The 9,537-nt window shown below is 52.5% G+C and overlaps 1 long non-coding RNA gene across 2 annotated transcripts; it reads right to left on the bottom strand.

Annotated features, from left to right (window-relative positions):
* Positions 1-703: 703 nt before the first annotated feature.
* Positions 704-8,925, bottom strand: LOC308180576. 2 transcript variants are annotated; one of them, XR_013941018.1, is made up of 4 exons: positions 7,283-8,925; positions 5,563-5,699; positions 4,961-5,062; positions 704-1,008 (listed from the first exon to the last, which is right to left on the bottom strand). It is a non-coding gene; the product is annotated as an uncharacterized lncRNA (long non-coding RNA). The 2 variants fall into 2 exon arrangements; XR_013941019.1 differs by lacking the exon at positions 704-1,008 and adding an exon at positions 1,019-4,884.
* Between the last annotated feature and the right edge of the window lie 612 nt (positions 8,926-9,537).

The raw sequence follows: 9,537 nt of genomic DNA on the forward strand, positions 1-9,537 counted from the left end.
GTGGCAGATGCCCTGAGTCCATTTCCACCACCAACGGGCACGCGCCAGGAGGTGACACGGAGCATCAATGGGACCTCTGCACGTGAGAGCAGCACACGATACTTCCCCAACACCATGCTGCCCTGAGTTTGCACCCAGCCAAAAGGCTTTGCCAGCATGGAGATCTCATGCACCAAAACGCCCAGAAATGGGTTATTTGCCAGGCTCATGCCACAAACACTTCGCTGGCACGCGTGCTTCGAGGACTCACCACTTGCTCCTGCCTGCGAGGCCCCATTCATTCCTCACCAGATCATCTCCTGCTGCTCCTCGGCCAGCACGGCCATGTAGGACCTTAACAAAACCCAGCCTCCCTCTGCCCTCCCCCCAAACTGACTCACCTTAATGCGATTACAAGCTTGCCCACCCCACAGCACTTGCACTCCTCCAGCCCATCCACAGGCATCTGGCCTCCCCCAGGCAGTGCTCCCCAGTGAGTCCGCGGGTGGGATGCTCCTGCTGAGACACCCTGGCAAAGCTGGAGATGGTGATAAAGGGGCCACGTTCCCCTTCCTGAGCCATTTCTGACCCTTTGTTCACACGCCCAGAGCAGCCTTCCCACAGCCCGCACCCACAGGCAGCCTGGGAAGGGCTGCTGTTGCCAGGAGGCGCGCAGAAGAAGTAAAAGCTAATTATAAGTGATGGCCGGCTTGACAGCAAGGACTTTTAGTACAAGCACCACACACAAGTGCCAACACACCGAGCTGAATCCCTTTCTCATCAGCCCTTTGTGCACCGCCGAATGTCCAAGGGAGCTCTTCCAAGCTCGTGCAGCCCCGGTCCAACAGAGCCTGACCTCAGGTCTGCCTCGCTCGGCAGGATCGGTGCAGGAAGCAGATGCAAATAAAGTCAACTGAGATATCACCAGCTGATTAAACCAGTATGTTCTGTCTCAGTTACATCTTTCAGAAATCCTGGCAGTGCAGGAAGACTCGACAGTTCCCCAGCGCTAGAGGATGCCTCGGCCATCTGGAAGAGACGAGGTGTTTTTTGCCAATAGCACACTTACTCCTGAGAGCAGCAGTGAGATTTGGCACACGAGTGCAATTGATTGAGTGGCTTTGTCATAATATAGACCCAGGCCCAGATGTGGGTGAAAAAACTAAAATAAAAAGACTCCTGGGGCCAGCGTGAGACCTCGTCCCCTGCCAGGAACATGGAGCATCCCGGGGGACAGAGGGCAGCGGCATTTGGGGCTCCTCATCACTGCTGCTCCAGGCACAGGGCTCTTTCTTATTTTCTCTTTGAAACATCTCTCCTGCTTCCCCACGAGCAGGGGAAGGTTGGTAAATAGGCCCTGCGCTAGTGCTGAAGCACAAGCCTGGCCTGTACAGGGTTGTTTTTTTTAGAAACGCTCTCCACTGAGGCTTTTCTGTTCCCTCCGGTCTCTGCACCAGGACCCCAAGCTTTGGCCAAGCCTCTGCTCCTAACACTTTTTTGTTTTCTTAAATGGACTGAGAAGTTCTTTCATAAAGTTCACGTGGGGAAAACACATTTGTCCCAGGGTCCGGGCGGGTTTTCAGTTCAGCCCCTCACTCACGCCAGCAGCAAGCCCATCTCATGACAATGCCCAGGCAAAGACACGCACAAAAAACCCTTTCTGTGAAGTTTTCTGCATGCACAGGGCTGCTAGGAATTAAAGCAGTTCTCAGTGTCAGGAGTCAGACACAAGACACTCCCTCTACTGACTGCAGAGAACCTTTGCCAGCCCGGTGCAGACATGGTCTCGGGAGCACAAAGGATTCAGGACATTTCCCCCCTAACCTTTCAGGTCTGGGCACCTCAGCCTGGACATAAGTACCTGGTTTTGTGAGTGCCCTGTAGTTTTGCTGGCCTTCTGTTTTTAAGCATTGCTTTCAACAGAGATGCAAGCACTTCTGTACCAGAGCAAGGTTTCAACTTTGGTTGTTCTACATTAGTAATAATCAGTTTTTTTTTTTTTTTTTGCAAGTCCTGCTCAAGGACCTTAAAGCACTGCATAGTCTTAGGCATGCAAGACATCCTCGCACCATCAGATGAGCATCATCTACCCACGTCAAAGTCTGCAGGGGGGGGGAAAAAAAAATCACAGCAGAAGTGAACAAGAACTGGAATGAGAGCTCAGAACTCCCCTGAAGGTCTCCTCCAGACCCAGGGCTAGGTGTGCCTCCCTTTTGCAGGGTTTGGTCTTTGTGCAGACAGAAGAATGGGGCAGCAGCAAGCCAGCCCTATCCTGCTCAAACCTCCACTGACACTCAGGCTGTGTCCTGGGCATCAAAACTTAAAACCGCTTCCTCTTCTTGGGTCCAACTGAACGCAGAAGCACCCTCAAAACCCAAAACACCCATGTCCTGTGGTTATTCCAGCCCAACACACCACTGGGAAATCCAGGAGCCGCCAGACACTGGTGCACTGCTGGAGCTCGACACCTTCCCTCCTGCTACAAAGCAGCTTGCACAATTCAGAGACTTTAAAGTTTAAAGCACATATATATAGTCTATTTCCATCTTGGATGAGCACGCTGACCTCCTTCTGTTTTATTTATCCTGTGCACTACACCTGGAAGAGGTATTATCCATAACAGACTTCTGAGCCCTCCTCAGCACCTGACCACGGGTCTCACCCAGGCTCCCTCCTGCGCCTTCCCATTTCCTTGAATGTCTTTGGAGAATAAGTTCTTGCTGCTGGTAAAGGAAGGCACCGTAAAGTCCAGTCAAACTCAACACTTGTTTTACAGGGCAACACATCCCCAGGCAACACACACAGGTTCCAAGGCTAACTCTGGCCCTGCCACGTGGACCTTGGTGGACAACATCTCCATCTGACACATTAGATTCCCACCAGGAGCTGGGACAGGAGCAAGGAGATGCACAAACACCTGGGTGATGAACCATTTTCCACAAAATAAAATAAAGCTGGTAAAAATGAATTTTCCTTCCCGGCAGCCCAGTGACAGGCACCTCCCAAGACACACAAAACATCAGCATGGGATGGGGACGGGTTTTCCAGCAGCACACGTCAGGAGGGATGGGGCACGGAGGCGACGGAGAGAGTTCAGTGCCCCAGGGGAGCTGCAGCACACAGGGCTCCAGAAGCTGACCTTGCAGCCATCCCCATCGGGGGAGAATTTAACTCTCTACGTGACAGTTACCAAAAGCAGTGGGGGTGAGGGTTTGTTAATCTGGGGGTTTCCCCTCCTCTGTGGATGACTGTGGGATCACAGGAACCAGAAGCGAAGCTCACTGCAGAGGTGGAGCCTGCCTGAAAACTGGCACGATGCTTCCCTGGACTGAAAGATTTTGGTTTTCACATGCTCCGTTTTTCCAGCCCGAAAAGATGAAATTTTCCACAGAAGCAGATGCTTTTCTTGAAAGATTTCTTTGAGTAGAAATGCCAAATTCTCCATCAGGAAACTGTTCTGATGGAAGCATTTTCAACAAGCCCTGTTCGAGATCTATTTCAGGACTGGCCTTCGCTGGCCTAAGTCAATTCTTTTAACTCATCGCGGCTTGTTTTTCCTGCCATTACGTACTTCTCAATTCAGAGTGTCTCAGTTTTAATTGCGCTCCTGCCATCATTTAAACGAGCCCTTGTTCTGAGTCACGGCTGCTCTGCCCAGCATGACCCAGAGCTGGGGGCAGCCAGCCCCAGAAAGCCCCTTCCTCACGCAAGTTGCTTTTTTCCAGCTCCCTCTCCGAAAGTCCAGCCATTTTAAACCAGTTCTAAGGCTCTTTTTACTTACTCCACCCATTTCCAGAGCGACACTTCCTATGTCAGGAGGGTTTTAAAGCATTGTCTGCTTCCATGGGGTCATTTCCCCTGGCACTGCTAGTGGTAAACTGAGAATTGTGTATTCAATCCCAATTCCAGCTTGACTTGCTGCTGCACTCACGCAGCATCCCTGTCCTTGGTGGCAGGAGGAGGATGCAGGGTACGGCGTTTGGCTTTGCATGGCCTCAAGCAGCCCAGGAAGCTTCACCACATCCCCATGCCTGGCTCCAGCATTTGGCCACCCTTCTCAGAGAGGAATTTTACCAAATATCTGACTGTAACTCCCTTTGCCGCAGTGGGATCCAGGCCATGACCCCGTCTCACTGCTTTCTGCTCCCTGTGCATGGACCAGAGCCATCGTGGCTGTTCTGCCGGGGACGGGGTCATGCAGCTGACCTCCAGCCTGTCGCTGCTCCAGGACACGCAGCAATGTAATTCTGACAAGTTCTGCTAGGAAATGTGTCTCATGCCTTTAGTTTCAGCCATTTTACTGTTTTTGGTGTTGACAGATACTAATTAACAGCACGGGACACAGTACAACATGCTAACTCTGGGCTGACAGCAGCAGCCTCTGTGTTGATCCATACAATGGGGAAGCAGCCGGAGCGAACGGAGCCAACGCCAACAAACCGCTCCCATTGAGAAAGCCACCTGGGATGAGTGCTGCTGCGTGGACACCCACAAAACACACCATCACCAGCAGGTCCTGCTCTGCACCTGGGAGGCGGTGGCTGCATTTTTAGGTTGGAAATGAGGAGACATTTCTTCTCAGAAAGAGCAGTCAGGCATTGGGACGGGTTGCCCAGGGAGGTGGTGGAGTCACCATCCCTGCGGGTGTTCAAGGAAAGGTTGGACGTGGTGCTTGGGGACAGGGTGTAGTGGGTGACATTGGTGGTAGGGGGACGGTTGGACCAGCTGATCTTGGAGGGCTTTTCCAACCTTAATGATTCTTTGATTTTCCAGCATGTCATCCTTCCCCAGAGCTCCTACCAGCATCTCCTGGGCTTGAGTAGAACATTCGTGGCCTCGGGTTGCCCTCTTGTGGCGCAGCTCAAGTGAGATATTCCAGCAGCATCCAACGATATTCAACATTTCCTGCAACCCCCCCAGGAAGTGCAGATCTCTACATCATGTGTAGAGACCTACTGACACGGATTAGTTTTTCTCTTACCTCCCTGCACGGCTTTGATGCTGCGTGCAGATCGGCAGCTGAGGTCTGCTGAGCTGAGCTGTGTCCGCTCTGCAGCACGGAACAACATCCTTCCACTCGATGCTGGTTTTCATCGAAACAATTAAAAAAACATGCGTAAGGCGATTGGATTTCCAATAACAAATCAAGCCAAAAAGCTGTTTAAAAGTTTGTTTTTAAGAAAATATCAAAACAACCAAGAACTGAAGCAAACAGTTATCCTTGTCCTTCCCCAAATAAGCCCTAAGAAACACTATATTCTTTCCAACCAAAGTTGTATCACAAAGAAAGGTTACTTGTGCTCACTTTTATCCTTCCCAGTTACAAAGACCCTTCATCTTTTATTGGGCTGACCCCTACTTAAAACTGAAGTTTGTTTTTTAAATAGAAATATTGTTCTCCTCGCTCAGCAGTACATACTTACTGGTGGGAGCTTGATAAGGTCAGCAGCTGTCAGGGCCCGCTCAAGCTATTATTCAGGCAGGTAGTTTAAGCCACAGCCCTTATAGAGGTGAGTTAAATACATTCCTACAGGGGGTGATGGGCACTGCCACGTCTCGTGCCTCCAAAGCCAAGTTCCTCACCTCCTAGGTGACGCGCCACCGCAGCAAACACGCTGGATCAAGTGCGTCATCTCCAGTTTATTGGTGCTTCCCTGGGATGCTTTCCCCCAGCACTGGGCCGGACCACACAGCTGCTTTTGTACGCTGCAGCACAGTCTCTAGAGCCACCACATGGGGTTGGACCAAAGACATCTCTAATTCAGTGTCAAGCATCTGCTGTGAGCTCCCACCAACCCAACCAAGAAACACGAGGTTAAAAACCAAACAAAACGAAGCCGCAAGGCCTGCACGTTTCAGTTACAGTCACGATTTAGTGAGAGACATTTGACAAACAAATGAAACCTATGAGGGGAAATGGCCAGGTAACTAATCCATTTCCCCTCAAACTACACAGCCTCTAGGTTGAAGCAGGTTTCTCTTCATTTATCAAGTGCCAGCACAGCACAGAGCCCAAAGGACAGAGCTGCAAGGACTGGGCTGTATGGGCGGTAAGACCAGATGATTTAAGAGCTGCCTCCAGCCCTGAAATCTGCTAATAGACTTGGAATTTCAGAGAAACAACAGTTCCAGTAAAATCAATGGCAACACACTTTGATGAAAGGCTCGGTCCTAAGAGCCAATCTGTCTTTTTACCGGCACATCACAAGCACACCAAGCACTTCAAAAAACCATCAGTGCTCCAACTTTTCTTTAAGCCGGTCTCAAAGAGAGAAGCATATTTAAAAGCCTGAGATGCGCAGGAGCCAGGAGTGCTCTGCTGCCATCTCCAGTGCACAGGGTAAAAAGCACACAGAATACATGCCTCATCTGCTGGCAAATGCCATGTGCGTTTTGCAAATTAGAGACATCTGCTGGCATTTGCTACAGGAGAAGATCGGTGCCTTATGCTGATCTCCCTAAGCAGCATCTCCTCTGTCACCACTGGGGACTCTGCTCTGGCCCTGAGGTCACTTCTTGCTCTCCAGCTTGGGCACTGCCCTCTCTGCTCACACAGGAGGAGAGGTCACAGCACTGATGCACACAACGTTGTGGTGACACACCGAATGGCACAGGCAGTTATCCATGGAGAGCTCCTCTCTCACATACACAGCACCGAGCACCCAGCAGGGGGACACAGGTGGCTTTTTTTTTTCTGAGCTTCGCCCATCAATCAACAACCAAGACACCCCAATCAGTCAGGTGCACGTACAGACCAGAGCTTCATGCTCCAGCTGGCCATCTCCTCCATCCTCCCCTCCCACCAAGCAGGCCGAGGGCCACAAGGATTTGAAATAACCCGTAGAAAAGCACTGCTCAGGCTACATCATAGGGGAACCCTGCAGCCACCAGTGGCAGCACAGCTGAGGGGCCAGCAAGGACAGGGAGTTGAGGAAAAGAAACTTGGGAATGCCCCAAGTTCACATCTTCACCACCAACCCAGCATCTATTTAACTTGGTGCCCGACAGCTTATTCAGCTGCAAGGTTTTTTATAGTGATAAAAAAAAAAACAGGAAGCTTGGCACATTAATGAAATACAGGTCACAGAGTGGTGAAAATAATAGAGAAACCATAGCTACCTTAAGTGGCACCAGCCCCCCCTCCCGAGTGCCACCCAGCCTCAGAGCTGGGAAACAGGGATAGGCACTCCCATGGGGGAACAAGCCTCCTGAAACCCCGTAGCAAAACCTCCAGCCCCTGGTCATCCCCGCATACAGGACTGTGCCCTGTGCCACCAGGGCACATCACCCAGTCTCACCTTACCTGCCCACAGCCAAACACGCACCCGCTCTCATGCCAGCAATCCCAAGGAGCCAACAGAAGGAGCTGAGCCCTCCCCAGCACCTCACTGGGACACATCTCACCCCCCCGGTGCTCAGGAACAAGTGCTAAAGCCCACCTCCAGCTTCCCCCAGCTGGTGGCAATTCATCCCACATCAGAGCACACAGCTTTGTGACTCGGGGCACCTGTGTCATTCCCAGCACCATCTGCTCTCCCTCCTGGCTCCTAAAACACCCTTTTTATTTTTCTCTCAGGTGTCACTGCACCTTCTGTTGCACCAGACACGGTCACTCACACCCCCTGCACAGACCTGCATGGAGCACAGCACTGCTGAACCTGCATGAACTGCTCAGGCACGCTGTGAACAACCCAGCAGCTCATTTGTAATTAGCTATTTGCACATCTCTAATGCTTCCTTTCCAGGCTATCAGAGCAGCTTACAAGTGTAAAGGGCCCCAGGTGCTCCCCAGAGCTGCTGAGCAGCACAGCCTGGTGCAGGCACCAGCTCTGACCCCAAAAACAGCTGCTGGGGCTGAGCCCTGGCTCTTGGCCGCACCACGCGCGCCCTGAGATGGGGGCACGCCGCCTGTGGCTCCTCGTAGCAGTGGTTACACGCCAGCTCCGTGTGATAGCAAGCCACCCACAAACTACACAACAGCAGTAACCCCTTTTCTCCCCTCCACTTTTGTTTTTTTAACCAGATGTAAGCTTTACAGCCCTTTCAAGCCACAAGTTAAGTGTTGAACAATATGACTGACCTGAGGATGTGGGCCAAAGAAGTTTTCGTATGTGCTAATGAAGGCAGCAGCACCCCGATCCTGATCCTCTGGGTGCCGCAGAGAGCTGCCTGTCTCTGCTGGGGAGCAGGTCACTGTTTCTTTGCAGCACTGTTCTCCTAAATAATCATCAATTAATAATAATTTTGCTAGAAGGCTGTTCATCACAAGCAAGCCGTCAGAAAAACAAACCTCCTGCCGCTCCCGACCTGGCTGCTGGGGATGGTGAGGATATCCTCCACGTGGCAGGAGCAGGAGAAGGCCCCACCGCAGGGCCGAGGTCCCTCCTGCGGGCGCCCACCAGGCCCCTCCACCACCCAGCCCATGGCTCCGCTGCGTCCCGCCAGCAGCCCTGCCCCGAGCGGGACGTGGGGCACGTCTCTGCTATGGCTGCCCCCTCACTCACTCCTGCTGACAGAGAAGGCTGCAGGTCGCCTTCCCTCCTGGGGCGGGGACAGGCCTTCCCCCGGGTCCCTTCACCGTGTCTGCAGGGGTTGGGGAAGCTTCCACAAGTGACCAGAGCTCGGGCCATGCCTAGCAGAGAGCCACAGGGTTTCATCCAACGCTGTTCTTCTGTAACTCCTTCTGAAGGGAGCCAGACAAGAATTCACCAGGGGGGATCCTGAAGCAGGACCTCTTCATACACGTGCACAGAGGGAGCATGGGACAGGAGACACCACCGCTGCTTCCTGGCCTCATAGAAACCAGGACCCCCAGCAGACACCAGCACGGGCCCGACATACCTGCCAGCTGCTCTTCTTCCAAGCTTTTTTTTTTTATCATTATTATTTTTTGTCTCTGTGGGCCAGGCTAACGCAAGAGCCAACATCTGAAGCTCCATGTCCCCACGTTCCCCTTTTCCTCCGATTTCTGGCCTCAGCCCACCTTGCCCACATCAAGCAGCCGGTGCCCTGAGCCTCGTGCGGGAAGTGCTGTTGGCCCAAATGAAGCGTAACGTGCCGGGCTGTCCCTAACAATGGGCTCCTCTGTTTGGCTTTCCCCCCGAGGGTTATTATAGCCGGCGTTTATCTTGGACCGGGGCCAAAACACGCATTAGTGCTCCTCATCCTGTGGGTTTCTGCACACAGCTCGGACGAGCGTAGGGGGTTTACAGACACCGGGCCAAGCTGGGGGAGAGGTTTTCAGGGGGTTGAAATCTTCTTCCTGCACATGCATTGCTCAGTGAAACGGGGAAGGTCAGGACTGGCCCCATCTGTGCACGAGGGACAGGTTCAGGGCTCTGCCCCACAGTCCCCACTGTGCTACGGGGTTGTGCAGGACGTCGTTTTGTTTTCTTATGTTGGGAGGATGATACTGAATCCCCCTCATACATATTTTGGGACCTAATGAGAAAGGTTCCTGCTGGCCTGGGAGGATGGATGTGCAATGGTTGGAGAGATGCTTCCATACCTGGGACTGTAGACACGTGTCTCCATGCCAGGCACTGCGTGTGCCATTTC

This window comes from Anser brachyrhynchus (genome assembly GCF_964034855.1).
Source record: "Anser brachyrhynchus genome assembly, chromosome: 19".
Taxonomy (NCBI): domain Eukaryota; kingdom Metazoa; phylum Chordata; class Aves; order Anseriformes; family Anatidae; genus Anser; species Anser brachyrhynchus.